The sequence below is a fragment of the Equus asinus genome, chromosome 6, assembly GCF_041296235.1.
Source record: "Equus asinus isolate D_3611 breed Donkey chromosome 6, EquAss-T2T_v2, whole genome shotgun sequence".
In the NCBI taxonomy this organism is placed as follows: domain Eukaryota; kingdom Metazoa; phylum Chordata; class Mammalia; order Perissodactyla; family Equidae; genus Equus; species Equus asinus.
Window position 1 is genome coordinate 48,789,666 of NC_091795.1, and position 14,030 is coordinate 48,803,695.

Here is a 14,030-nt window from a genome sequence, read left to right on the forward strand (position 1 = left end):
ACACTAAAACTACATCATATTATATTATAGTTTTATAGTAAACTTTGGTAACTGGTAACCATGTCCTCCTACCTTGTTCTTCTTTTTAAGAGAGTTTTAGCTATTCTTGGCCCTTTGCATTTTCATATACATTTTGGAGTCAGGTTGCTATTTGCCACAAATAAACCTGTTGGGATTTTCATTGGGATTGCATTGAATCCGTAAATTAATTTGGAAGGACTGACATTTTACAGCATTGAAACTTCTAATCCATGAACAAATGCATATGTTTCCATTTATTTAAGTTATCTTCAATTTATCTCAAAGTTCTATAGTTTTCTGTGTAGAAGGGTCTTGCATTCTTTTATTAGATTTATTCATAGGTATTTGATATTTTTGTGTAATTCCAAATGGTAGCAAACTTTTTAGATTTTCTGTTTGTTGCTGATATACACAAAAACAATTGAATTTTTGAATATTGACCTTATATATGTTTTCTATTGCTGCATAACAAATTATCACAAACCTAGCATCTTTTTTTTTTTTCTTCTCCTCAAAGCCCCCAGTACATAGCTGTATATTCTGTCTGTAGGTCCTTCTGGTTGTGCTATGTGGGACACCACTTCATCATGGCCTGATGAGCAGTGCCATGTCCACGCCCAGAATCTGAACCAGTGAAACCCTGGGCTGCCGAAGCGGAGTGGGCAAACTTAACCACTCGGCCATGGGGCCAGCCCCAAACTTAGCATTTTAAAAAACAAATTTATTATCTCAGTTTCCATGAATCAGTAGCCTGGATATGAGTTAGTGGCGTCATCTGCTTAGAGTCTCACTAGGCTGAAATCAAGGTGTCAGCTGGGCCTATGATCTCATCTCAGGCTGAGGGGCTTCTTCCAAGCTCACTGATTACTGGTGCAATTCATTTCCTTGCACTTGTAGGTCTGAGTTTCTTCTTTTACACTGGCTGTCCTCCAGCAGCCACTCTCAGCTCCTAGAGGCCACTGCAATTTCCTGTCATGTAGCCCTCTCTGAAACATGGCATCTTGCTTCCTCAAGGCCAGCAGGAGACCATTTCTCTTGCCTCAAATGTCTCTGACCTCTAAACTCTCCTTAAAAAGGGCTCATCTGATTAGGCAGGGCCAATAGGATGATCTCCTCTTTTGATCAACCCAGGTTCAACTGATTGAGGGCCTTAATCGCATCTGCAAAATTCCTTCACCTTTGCCACATATCATAACCTAATTATGTGAGTGAAATTTCATCATATTCACAAGTCCACCTACACTTAAGGGAAGGGGATTACATGGGGCATGTACACGAGGGACCGGAACCTTGGGGAAAACCTAGAATTCTACCTACCATACCTTGTATCAAGTAACCTTACTGGTTAATTAATTCTAGTAATATAGCTATCGATTCATTGAGATTTCTAAATATATAATTACATTATCTAAATATAACATCAGTTTTATTTCTTCCCACTTCTTATATTGTTAAATTTCTTTTTTTCTTACCTTACTGGCTAGAACCTCCAGTACAATGAAATGGGGAACCGCCAGTATGATGCTGAAAAGAAATAGTGAAAGTGGGCTTGCTTCTCTTTTTATATCATTGTATCTCCAGTGCTTAAAATAGACCATAAGACATAGTAGCTTTGCAATAAATATTTTTAAATGAATAAACAGGTGACAGAAAAGCTGAGAGATGGAGAAAAAATTGGTTCTTGCTTGATCATTTGAGCCTCTAAAGCCAACCATATCCGAAGTTATCCCTAACCACAGACTTTTCAATGTCATCAGACAATAATTTATACCCCTGCCTTGTTGTTTTTGTCAAGTTCAATCAAAAGTTTTAAATGATATTAGATCTCCTGAATCACAGAATAACATGAGCAAACAAATATTTGGGAAAAAATTATTATGTTCAGTGGAGTTACTTTTTTTTCTTTTTGAAGATAACTTTTGGGAATTCAAACATGTTCAAATATCTATTTTAAGAAAATCCTCCCTCACACCCACTTCCACCTACCACTCCATCTACTCCTCTTTATTTATTTATTTATTTTTTACAACTAAGCTTCCAGAAACAGTTTATTCATCCTTTGATCTTCTCCATATAATAGTCCTCAACTCATAATCTGCTTCTAATTCTACCGTCTACCTAACTTGTCTTGCTAGGATCAGTGGTGACATTCGTGCTGCTAAATCTAATGGACAGCATACATCTTATTTGCCATAGTTAACCAGTCCTGGCTTCTTTCAAAAAAATACCTTCCTTTGTCTTCCGTGACCCCATGGTCTCCTGTCTTTCCTGTTATTTCTCTGGCTCATATTTCTAGTCTCCCCTTGCTGGTTTTCCCCTCTCAGGACCTAGTCCATTAACCAGAGTGATATGGTGACACCTGGAACCAAAGCAGCACTCACTGGCACGCATGAGTGAGTCAGTTTAATCATAAAGACAGAGCCAATTATACAAATGTTTTGTTTGCTCATTGATGTGATATGTGCTAATATATGCTTGTTGTGTGGATCTGTGGCCAGTCACAAGCCCTCTTCCCTTTTTTCCCCTTCTCTTCTCTCTAAATTCTCTTTCCCAGAAATCTCACACACATCCATCCTTTCAATTACTAACTGCCTGTTGACAACTTCTGAATTTATATCTTCATTCAGGTCTCTCTTCTGAGTTCCAGACCCATATATTTAACTGCCTCCCTAATATTTCCAGGTACCCATTACATAGACATTCCAAATTGGACATGTTCATTACTGAATTTATGGTGCCAAATCTTTTCCTCCTCCAATGTTTCCTACCTCATTAAAAGGCTCTGGCATCCTCCCAGTTGCTCATGTCAGGAACCTAGGAATCATCCTTAACATCTACCTATTTCTTAGCCCCTTTGTCCAATCAATCAGCAAGTACTGTCAATTCTGTCTCCCAGGGTACCTCTAAAATCTATCTATTGCTCTTTGTCTTTACCATCACCACCTTAGCCCAACACCTGGACCACTCGGACACTGTCTTTGTCAGCTTGGGCTGCTACAACAAAATACCATAGACTGGGTGGCTTAAACAACAGACATTTATTTCTCACAGTTGTAGACTCTGGGGAGTCCAAGATCAAGGTGCCAACAGATTCCGTTCTTAATGAGAGCCCTCTTCCTGGTTTACAGATAGTCACCTTCTTGCTGTGTCCTCACATGGTGGAGAGAGAGCAATCTCTTTCTTCTTCTTCTTCTTCTTATAAGGACAATAACCCCATCATGGGGGCTTCACTCTTATGATCTCATCTAAAACTAATTACCTCCCAAAGGTTCCCCCTTCAAATACCATCACATTGGGGGTTAGGGCTTCAACATATGAAGTTGGGGCACAAACATTCAGTTTATAACAGATACCCTTCTAATTGCTTGTGCCACACCTCCTTTTGGTTATCTCTACTAACTCATTCTCCACACAGTGGTCAAATTGATCTTTTAAAAACATGCTTGTGTCATCTCCTTTCCCAAAGTCCTATCATAGGTTATAATACAGTTCAAACTCCAACATGATGTTTAACTCCCTGTATGGTCTGGCTTCAGCCTATTTCTGTCTCATTACATGCCAGCCACGTTGGCCTTTTTTCTGTTCCCTCTGCTCACCTTCATGCCTTAAGTTTCTTTCTGCTGGCTGTTTCCTCTGCCTGGGACTTTTCACTACCTCTATTCCCCTTCCCTGGCCAATTCCTATTCATTTTTCAGTTTACACACTGCTTCCTTGGACAAGGAGTCTCTGTTCACCTACGTTAAATTACACTCACCTTTACAAGCTCTCATGGCGTCTTTTACCTTTCCATGACACATATCCCAACTGTTGTTGAACAATGCCTATCAGTGTTTGTTTAATGTCTCTATTCTGTACTTCCTGTCCACCCCACCCCTGACTGAGTGCTATTAGAGCATGAACTGAATCAATCTTGCTTACTGCTAGCACCTACGACCCAGAAACATCCTTGATAAATATTTGCTGAGTATGAATGGATGTCTAAACGTCTACTTGAGTATGAGGATGGGTGCACGAGATTAAGGAATATTTTTTCCTACCTCTTCATTATAATAAGAGATTTAGAATCAGAATCAGAATATTGATTCCACCATTAAGAGAAATCACAATTTTGACCAAAAATTAACCCCATTCTGGGGGCAAATATCGAGTAACTGAGGTAGCCTCTCACATACTGGGGCAAAATGCAGGCAGCTAAGGGCAGGCAGTAAAGAATTAGACAGAGAGGAAAGCAGTTTTCCTCTGGACGCCATTAACCAGAGAGATTTGCTGACCACCTGGAGTCAAAGCAGCACTCACTGGCGCACATGAGTGAACCAGTTTAATCATAAAGACAAAGACATTTAGACAAGCTTTTTGTTTGCTCACTGATTTGATATATGCGTTTTGTAGGGATCTGTGGAAAAACAACTATCAGTAGTTTGACTTTCAATTTGTAATAGACACAGAAATACTTATGTTTTGTAAATGTGTCTTTTATGCTTACTTTACCATTTCTTTTGCTGTGCATACTGAACTGCAAAGTAGAGTTGGGATAAAGTTGGAAGAATGGAAATAGGCTTTTGCATATTTATAAAGAAAGAATACACCAAAATAAGCTATACATTTTCTAAAATACTTCATTCTTGCAACCAAATATGGGAACAGTCTCTTGGATTTGAGAACTGGTAAAGAGTACTTAAAACAATAAATTAATCTACATTCATTATTTCCTAAGTTATTAAATACTAATTACCAAGCAAAATCTTCCCTACAAGACATTTTTTTCTTACAAGTAGTGAGAACCTTCGTATGCCACACTTTAGAGAAAGCCTTAATTTTTCTTTGTAGGAAAGAGGGAATCTGATATTTTTTGGATTCAAATGATAAGTAATTCCACTTAACATAATTCTTTGCTTTTTTTTTGTAATTTGTTGCTGTAGCATTCCCACAGTATAGTGTGGGACAAAGACCACAAGACTGGAAGTCCTTAAACCTGGCTTCCGATTGGAAATTGGCTGCCACCACTAAAAAGTTATCTGTCTCAGTCCTTTGGACCTCCATTTCCTCATCTGGCAAATGAGAGACCTCTTCTGTTCCAAAAGAGTCTTTGATTTCAACAATGTTTTCTTTCTTTTGAGTTTATTATTTTTATTTTACATAGAGCCTGAAAAGCTAATAAATAAAAGTGCAAAAGGGAAAAATTCTGTTCTAAATCTAATGTTAGATTTTTGGAAATAAGACTTCTACAATGAAATCAGATTCTGATTGAGAATTTGTCTTTACTAAAGCTCAGGAATTCATAGAAGTAAAGAGACCAAGGTGAGAAAACACAGATATTTCACTTTCTGGTAGAATGGGAACTAAAATGACCAGACAGTGGCATGAGAATTAAATGGGCTTTCTAATGCATTTTGGTATCCAAGGAAAGTCCATTATATAATTGCAACCCATTGTTATATTAATCTTTTACTTTGGATTATGTTTTGAAATTGTCCTGGTTTTATGATACCCAGTATTTTTTTGTCTCTGTTTATTTTGCTCGTAAAATATTTCCTCACTGTTTGGTTGTTTTTCTCTATTTAAAAATATTACATAGTGGTGTAAGAATTTGTATTCCTGATACTTAGGGGGTTCTTTCTGAGTGATGGCTGGTGTTGAGGCATGGATCTAGTTGATGTAGAAGGTGGTTCTAGAGGAAATCTCTTGATAGGCCAACTATGGTTTCTGTTTCTCTGGAAATGTATGGCTTCTAAATTGCCCATAATTTTCCTAGAAAAGTTTTAAATGCAATTTCTCCTTTCCTAGAGAAGTTTTAAGTGAGAAGTTTTTTCCTAATAAATGTTTAACCATTCCATCCTTAGAATTCTACTTCACTATAGAATTGCATATTTTAAAAATAATTTCATATAGTTATTACCTAAAATACTCCAATTGTAAAACAAGCCAAGCCTATTATCTTTATCATAAATCTAATAAATTAATAGTGGCTTACAAAAATCTTGAGCCCTATAACAGTGGCAAGTTGTTTTCAAGACTTTAGACTAATTGGTTACTCATTCCGCTTAGTGTATACAAGAAAGTGGCTTATGTTTATAAGTGCCAGCTTGTCTTTATCTCTCATTCATTATTTCAGCAAGTATTTATTAAGCTCTCAACTTGTGCCAGATACTGTTTCAGGTGCTGGGGGCAGGGTATAAGGTGGTAAACAAAAGAGACAAAGCTCTCTGCCTTCATAGAGCTTGCATTCCTGTAGGGGAAAGACAGATGATAAATAAGTAAAACATATGGGGGGTTAGATGATAATAAGGGCTGAGGAGAAAAATAAAGTGGAAAAGCAGACAGGGCATGAGGTTGCAATGAGAATTATGGGTGTCATGGAAAGTCTCTCTGAGAAGGTAAGATTTGAATAAAGACCTGAAGGAGGTGAGGGAGTTAGCCATTCGGATATCTAGGAGAAAAGCATTCTAGGCAGAGGGAAGAGCAAGTGCAAATGCTCTGAGGCAGGAACATGCCTTGTATAACTGAGGAACAGTGAGGAGCCCAAATGACTAGAGCAGAGTGAGAAGTAGGATGAGCAGGAGGAGATAAAGTTAGAGAGGTAAGAGTGGGATGATGTCATCTGGGGCCTTGCAAGGACTTTAATCTTTTACCATGAATGAGACAGAGCCACAATAGAGTTTTAAGCAGAGGAATGACATGATCTGACTTAAGGTTTAGTAGGATCAAGCTGACTATTGTGTTGAGAATAGACTGGTGGAGGACAAAGGTTAGGAGACTTTTGCAATAATCCAGGCAAGTAGGATCATTGCACTACACAACTCCAAGAAGCATCATTCACCCTGTAGTCTCTGTGGATGGTGCTTCCTGTAATGAGCAGTGTATAGCCCAACTGATGTAGTTAAGGGCCCTGCAGGCAAGAGAGCTTGGACAAGGGTGAATGCAATGTGAGTGATGAGAAGTGTTTAGTCTAGATGTATTGCAAAGGTAGAACTAATAGAATTTGCTGACACGATAGATGTGGGGTATGAAAGAGTCAAGTATGATTTCAAGGTCATCCATTAATTTCATGAATTATTAATATTCATTATACTAAATACCGTTTACTAAGGGGGAGTAATTCCTATTTATTTTTTTAACAAGCATTTATTGAAAGTCTACTATGTAGTATATTATCCCAAATTCTGTAGGGATATTTTAAAAAGTACAATAGTAGCAGCAACAGAAAATCCTGTCCTGGAAATATTTATAACTTAGTTTATTAGACAAAGCCTCCATAGATAAAAGAACCAAATGAAACAATAAAATGACCAAATACTGTCTAAAGCAACATAAGAAAAAATATAATAACGGGACTAACAAAATGGTATATATATATAAGTACTCCTCTAGGGAAATGGTCCAATGTGAAAATAATTTTACAGTTGTCAGGATTTCCCCATATTTCTGATAGCTATACTCCTCTAATCTATTCAACAACTGATTCACTATTTTCCAATAGTAATACAACTTGTATGTTTCCTATTCAAAATGCTGGACTAGATAGGCTCTATGGTTGACTCCTGTTCCAGGAGGAAGTATATAAAAGGCTTTATGTCTGAGGTAGGAATTACCTGTTTGATGTGCTCTTCTCTTGCTGATGTCTTAGGTTATATTCCTCAGAGTTTGGCTGAGAATTCACAGTCTTACCTTGGCCCCTAGTTCCTATTTGTCCAATTTCTGACTTGTGAATTTTCATATCTTCTGACCACTTACCTTACTTGTGGCACTTTGTCTCATGAGGACTTTTGAGATTTTGTGGCTTCTCATGTCTCACCTTGCCTACTTCATTCACAGCCATGTCTTGTTGCTTACTGTTCTGTGATTTTCATTAACACAAGCTTCCTAATAATAAAGAGATAGCGAAGATTATAATAATGGGTATGATAGCCTAACATTTTTCAGTACTGACTGTGAGCTAGGCACTAATCTATGCTATTTAACTACACTTTAAATGTAATCCTCACAGCACGTCTATGAAGTGGGTACTATCATTATTCCCATAAGGAACTGAGCTTTTGAGAGCTTAACATGCCTAAGGTTACTCAGCTAGAAAGTAGCAGAGCTAGAATGCAAACCCAGAGCCCATGAATACTACTATGCCATAACAGGTCCTTTTGTACCATATGCACATTAAACATGATTCAGAGGGAGAAAAAAAGCCAATCCTAACAAAGTTCTCTAAACTCTCAAAGTCTGTGTGTCTAATAGCTATCTTTCTAATGTTATGAATTTATCATTTTTTAATTTTGCTTAGTTCAAGTTGTAGACAACATCTGCAATACAGTCCTATTTTTAAAGATATTGATACTAGAATTGTTTTTCATAGCCCTAGACACACACACACACACACACACACACACACTCTGGACACAGGCTAAAGAAGTAGCAGTTGAAAGTAGAAATGCCATTGGGACTTCTACTAGACTAAGAGCAAAATAACAAAGAGAGGATGGAAGAGGAAGAAAACTAACAAGTGTTTACTGAGCTTTTCATGTTATCAGTTACTGTGTTAAATGCTCATTTAATCCTTACAACAATTCTACTATTATCCTCATTTTACATGGGAGAAAAAAAAAGTGTGAAGAGGTTATTACTCCTATTTGGCAGATGAAGAAACAAAGGATTAGAAACTGAGATCAAAAGTACATAGCAAAAGTGTCAAAGCCGAGGTGAAAACCCAGGGTTAGCTAAGTTCCGAAGCCTATGCAATAAATCACCGCAGGTGGTAGACAGACTAGGGTGGCCTCCATGATTCCTACCTCCTGGCATTCACACCTTTGTGTAAAATCCCCTCTCCTTGAGTGTGAACCAACCTTGTGACTTGCTTCTAAACCATAAAACATGGCAAAGATGATAGAATATCACTTTGTCTTGTGGGCTGACTCACTTTAGAGAGCTTAGAGACATTCCTTGCTGGTTTGATAAAGCAAGCAACCAAAGCAACCACGTTGGGAAAACCTACATGGCAAGGAACTGCAGGTGGCCTCTACGAGCTGAGGGCAGTTTCCATCCAGCAAGAAGCTAGGGCTCTCAGTCCTACAACCACAAGAAAATAAATTCTGTCAACAATCTGAATGACACTGAAAACAGATAAGATAAGAACACAGCCTGACTGATGCTTTGATTGCAGCCTTATGAGGCCTTGAGCAGAAGACCAAGCTAAGCTGTGCCTGGACTCCTGACTCACAGAAACTGTAACATAATAAATACGTGTTATTTTAAACTGCTAAGTTTGTGGTAGTTTGTACACACAATAGAAAACTAATATACCACACTACCTTGGTTTTCCCCATGCTTGGAGCACAGTAAATTCTTAGTAAATGGTAGTTGCTATTATTATGATAATAAAAATGGAAATTTGGAATATCAGAGTCAAAGAGAAATGTACCAGAGAAATTTAATAGAGTTAAGTACTTGTTTCCAAAGTAATCAAGCAGCTGATTTAGAAGACACAAACAGATGATGGTATGCTGAAAACTTGTATTTTACTCCCAACAGTTATTGAGTATGTTATTATCACACAAAATGTTATAAAATTTATAGTGGTGCTTATACTTGCATTTAGGTTTAATGTCTTATACCATTCTCAAAGTAAATCGGAAAGTTTTCCTACATTAGATATGAATAAACATTAAAACATAGTTTCCAGTTCCAATTGCTTTGTTATACATTGTGATTTTTAAGCATTATAACATTTTAAAATAGCTTAAATATAATGGATAAAATAATTTAGGGTATTACATCAAAAACTACTATCTGGGGGGCTGGCCTGGTAGCGCAGCGGTTAAGTTCAAATGTTCTGCTTCTCTGTGGCCTGGGGTTCACTGGTTCGGATCCCAGGTGCGGACATGGCACCATTTGGCAAAAGCCATGTTATGGAAGGCGTCCCACGTATAATGTAGAGGAAGATGGGCATGGATGTTAGCTCAGGACCAGTCTTCCTCAGCAAAAAGAGGAGGATTGGCAGTAGTTAGCTCAGAGCTAATCTTCCTCAAAAAAAAAAAACACAAATTACTATCTGCAGAATACTTTAAGTTCATGAGTGCATGTGGATTTTGCTTACCAAAGATAATTTATAGTAAACACACAATGTAATTACACATATTTAGCTATAGATTAGGTTAGAGAACTTGAATGATTTCCATTTGATAGATTTAAGGTTTGTTATTGTGGAAAAAAGAAGGGCTAGTTCTCAAATCTAACTAAATTGCAAAGTAATTTTTCTGAGTTGTTCCTTCTACCAGTGTTCCCTTCCCTTCTGTATTTATATTGGCATGTGAATGTATAGTTTCTGTAAAATAAGTCATTAAAAATGGTGTTCATTGGTTGAGTAGACATGTTAGTCTCACTACTGTCACACACACAAATACCCACTGAACATACACTAACATAAACGTAGTTCCTTTATAGATATTACAGCATTAGAAAATTTGCCCATTCTCCCTCTAATGAGAATATATGACCCTGATGAATATCACCATTCATAATTCTTAATAGGTTTAATAAATACTATGCCAAATACAGTTTTAGTAATATGGTAGCTAAATATTTTCTTCCTATTTGCAAGAGGGCAGTGGTGATCTCTGTCAATTTTTAATTTTCTGTCATCTGTGGTCTCTGGAAATGAACACTAATAATATATGTATACATATTTCTCTGTAATTTGCCTTTTCTAATACTGAAATGATTTAAGGGATAAGTGAATATATTAATTAATTTGAAATTTATCTACCTTTAAATTAAATTATTTATCCAGTTAACAGTTTTTCATTTTGTTTTCTTTTGTCGTTGGCAAACCTGGCCATCAGCATTTACTTTTCTGTTTCGATTCATGATTATGAATTGTTCTGTGGAAAAGTAAAAGCAAAAATCATGCTGGATCCCTGAAAGAGCAAAGCATAATACTCAATGTGTATTTTCTTCCTATGGTGTGTTATCTACAGATGGATAATGAGGAGAGCAAACCAGTCTGTCTTGTTCTAGTGTCTGGGAGATACCTCATGGCTATTATTTAATCCAAGTGCCAACTGGAGCAACTTGGAATCTTTTTTGGAACAAGGAGGGGCATAAATGCAAATATTTTTTAAAATGTCAAACTGCCAAGTTAAAGGTAGCTTTCCAACTGTTCTTGACTTCCTTATGCAGGTTCAAAATATAGGAACTTGCTAAATCCATTTCTTAGTATAATCCATCAACTGATTGTAGACTTAAAACGAAATTATTTTCCTTTCCGGCCTTGGATGAAATTTGCTGAACCTTTCCTTAACGTTTTCACAAGATAAACTCAACTGGTTTTATATGAGACGGGGGATTTAAGAGGATGTCTTTATTTTTTATAGCTACATTTATTTCATATTGGGGATTGATATTCTCACTCCTTTTATCCCAAAATTGTAGAGAATTTAGAAAAACATAATATAAGAATTTTCTCTCAACTATTTTTGTTGCTTCTTCTCTTTTGTCCTTCCATTCCCCCAACTTTAGCTCTTTAGTGGGTAAAATATTATTTCACAGTTATATTTGCAGCTTTCAGTGACTTCTTGGAAGTGAAACTTGTATCAACTTGTTTTTCAATCCCCAACTGTAAGAATTACATTTTCACTTTTGATTTGTTAAAACATACTAGTATTTTATAAATGCCTGAGACTTTGACAGATATTTTTAGGCAAAGAAATAGTTTCAAAATTGAAAGAAATCTTTCTAAAATTAAGACATAAGCACTCGAATGATTGAGGGCCCTTTTTTTTCTTTTTAAAAATATTCCAAGACGTTCCCTTTCTTGCAGATTGTATTTTATCGGATTAAGATTGCAAGCCCTCTCAAACCAGGTTGAGTTGGATTACTCTTAATCACAACGAGGATGTATTAATAATACACACACACTTAAAGTATCTCAGTCAAATAGCAGGAATAACCGATTTCAGTGCCAGAGAAGTGTGATAAGTGCCTTGGAGGAAGGCCTGAACCAGGGGAAAACTTAGAGTTGGTGGGGGAAGGCCTCAATAGACAATGTAGTTTTCAGAGTCCTGTGGGTTGTTGGGGAGGGGGTGACCTTTAACCTTTCAAAGAACATTTATTTAGGAAACTCTGAACAGGGTTCGCTTTTAGGGGATGAAAGGAGAGGTGGAGTGTAGTGGGAGTATCTACTTTAATAGGTCCTGGGTGATATGGGTGCGTTTGGAGTCGGCTGGTCTGGGGGGGGGGGCAGGGCCGGGCTGAGGGAGCGCGGGTCAGTCCCAGGGCAGGCGGAAGGCGGCCCCTGGCTGCCCCTGAGAACCACTCGGGTGGGGGAGGGGTCGTGGGGAAAAGCTGAGTTCAGCGTGGGTTTGTGTCTTGGCGGGCAGGATTATTGGGGGAGACGCAGAGCATCGCGCGGGGTATTCCCCGCTCCGGGGGAACGCCGGGGGCGCCCGCGCCGTGGCCCTCCTCCCGAGGCGGCGAGCACTCCCCGCGGCCCGGGCCGCGGCCCTCCCGCCCCGGCGGAGCCGCGCGGTGGATTGTGGGCTGGGGGCTGCGGCGGCCTCCGGCGCGGTCTCCCCGGACCTAGCCGGGCCAAGCCGGGCCGGCGGGGTGAGGGGAGCAGTGGAGCAAGGAGCAGAAGCGCTAGGGGTAGTGGTCGCGGCGCGGCGGCGGCTCCTCTGGAGGCCGGGGATGTGGGAGAGGCGGTGGCAGCAGCGGCGGAGGCGGCGCTGCGGACCCGGGGGAAACTGCTGGCTGACAGGACACCCGGGAGAGACGTGAGGGAGCCGCCGCTGCCGCCTCTCACCCCTGAGCGGAGCTGGGCTCGAGAGGGCGGCCCTGGGCTCCCCCGGCCGACAGGCCAGCAGGCGCGGGGCGGGGGCGGAAAGCCGGGCTTGGGCCTGAAGGGGCTGCGGGCGGCGGCGGCCGCGGAGGAGCAGCCTCAGCGAGACGTGGAGGGCTGGAGGCGGCGGCGATGCACTAGGCCTCGCTCTGGGGCGGCTGCCCGGGACCCGCAGGTAGGTGTCGGGCCGGCCCCCCGCGGCCCCCGGCGCTTCGCGGCCCACCCTCACCCTCACCCTCAGTGGAGAGAGGGCCTGAGACCCCACCCCCTCTGTCTCCTCCCCGGCCTGGAGCGCACAGAGTTTTGGTCACAACTGACCGGCGCTGAAGCGTCTTCCATTCTCCTGTCGGCCACCTCCTCTTCCTTTTCACGCTCGCTCCGGGACCGGGACCGGGACCGGGACCGGCAGCTGTGCTCCCCTCCTCCAGCCGGCGGCCTCAGCCGCTGCTCTCGCCCCTCTCGCCCCCTCCGGGATCCGGGCTCTGGAACTTCTACCGCCTTCTTACGTGCTGCCCCCAAACTTTCCCTTTCTGTTTCCAGCCGGGCCCTTAGCCTTCTTTGGATCCTACTGGAATAATTTAAATTTAAAAAATCATTTTTCTTCTTGGGGAAGGCTAACCTAAAGAGTAACGCGGTGTTTTGCAGTTTGGCAATTTAGCTCGCAATGATTTGTTAAAGAATTTTCTTCACTTCTGCTGCTTTCCATCTCTGCATTGATAAAAAGGCAGGCCTCCCCTGCCCTCCCATCGTTAACAAGGGAACTTTTGACTGCCCATTACAGTTTACCACTTGGTCTGTCCACGTGCTGAGTTCAGGATATTTTTAGAATTTTCGCTGACTCGGGTTGCAATTTTTTTTTTTAATTCGCCTTTAACCGGGTTTATCTTCTGGTCTTTATTGAAGTTCTTTCGAAGAATTAAATTGTTGGTAGTGTTTTTGGTTTTTAATTGACTCTTTCTGATTTGTCAAACCCCAGGGCAATCTTAAACGCTTACAAGGCAAGTGATAGCGTGATAGTACACTGAGAATTGTCTTATTGTGGTAACTTAAACTGCAGATTTTGATGGACGTTCAGGTTGACTTTTATAAATCTGATGGAGAGTTCTCATTGGAAAAGTACCTTGAGAGCTTTAATGATTTCTAAGCAGTTATGATAGAAAGATGGAATGATGGGATTTGTTTGTTTGAC

The 14,030-nt window shown here is 40.1% G+C and overlaps 1 protein-coding gene and 1 long non-coding RNA gene across 12 annotated transcripts in view; one reads left to right on the forward strand and one right to left on the reverse strand.

The window, feature by feature from the left end:
* Positions 1-1,409: 1,409 nt before the first annotated feature.
* LOC123286618 (uncharacterized) lies at positions 1,410-13,648 on the reverse strand. 2 transcript variants are annotated; one of them, XR_011504269.1, is made up of 4 exons: positions 13,160-13,611; positions 9,002-9,075; positions 7,753-7,881; positions 1,410-1,545 (listed from the first exon to the last, which is right to left on the reverse strand). It is a non-coding gene; the product is annotated as an uncharacterized lncRNA (long non-coding RNA). The 2 variants fall into 2 exon arrangements; XR_011504268.1 differs by lacking the exon at positions 1,410-1,545 and adding an exon at positions 3,042-6,247 and having other exon boundaries at positions 13,160-13,648.
* VPS54 (VPS54 subunit of GARP complex) overlaps positions 12,539-14,030 on the forward strand; it is a 106,708-nt gene continuing 105,216 nt past the window's right edge. For 8 of the 10 annotated variants that reach the window (XR_011504266.1, XR_011504267.1, XM_014836791.3 and 5 more), the window contains exon 1: positions 12,555-13,016. The gene's annotated coding sequence lies outside the window, so the exon portion shown is untranslated. Of the gene's footprint in view, positions 13,017-14,030 lie in introns of all 10 variants that reach the window. The other 2 variants (XM_014836793.3, XM_070512717.1) reach the window with 1 other exon arrangement.